This window comes from Penaeus monodon, chromosome 27 (genome assembly GCF_015228065.2).
Source record: "Penaeus monodon isolate SGIC_2016 chromosome 27, NSTDA_Pmon_1, whole genome shotgun sequence".
Taxonomy (NCBI): domain Eukaryota; kingdom Metazoa; phylum Arthropoda; class Malacostraca; order Decapoda; family Penaeidae; genus Penaeus; species Penaeus monodon.
The window spans coordinates 9,162,164-9,162,629 of NC_051412.1; the positions used below are offsets into that span (position 1 = coordinate 9,162,164).

At 33.0% G+C, this 466-nt stretch overlaps 1 protein-coding gene across 1 annotated transcript in view; it reads left to right on the plus strand.

The window, feature by feature from the left end:
- The window catches only part of LOC119590563 (phosphatidylserine synthase 1-like), a gene marked incomplete at its 3' end in the record, with an annotated part of 127,161 nt that overhangs the window by 81,635 nt on the left and 45,060 nt on the right, over nt 1-466 (plus strand).

Genomic DNA, 466 nt, shown 5'->3' on the forward strand with positions numbered 1-466 from the left:
ACTTCTAAGTGAAATAGTTTGCTTAAAATATTGAGATATAAGATAAACCTAAAATATGTGGTATTTTTGGAGATTTTTTGACTTTGATAACCTCACAAGTCTTTGATTAAAATATTGAATTCTCAACTTGGTTACATATACCTAAAATTGAGAACAAAATAATATGATTATTATTACTCTTGTCACTGATTGTCCTATTTTGTCTGATACCAATAACTTAACCCATTGGTCATGGATTGTATGATTTCCTATTAAGGTAGGAATCGGTCATCAGCATGGATGGCATGATATGAGAATAAGATGCAGTTTGACCCCAGAAGCCAGGATATCCTGCAGTAGTTACCAAGGAGGGAATAAGAGAACCCCTAATTATCTTATATTTTTTTTTATGTTATGTCATTTTAGACATCGTTTCCGGGTTTACCTCCTTTGATCAAATGTCACTGCAACTACTGAGTGACATGGG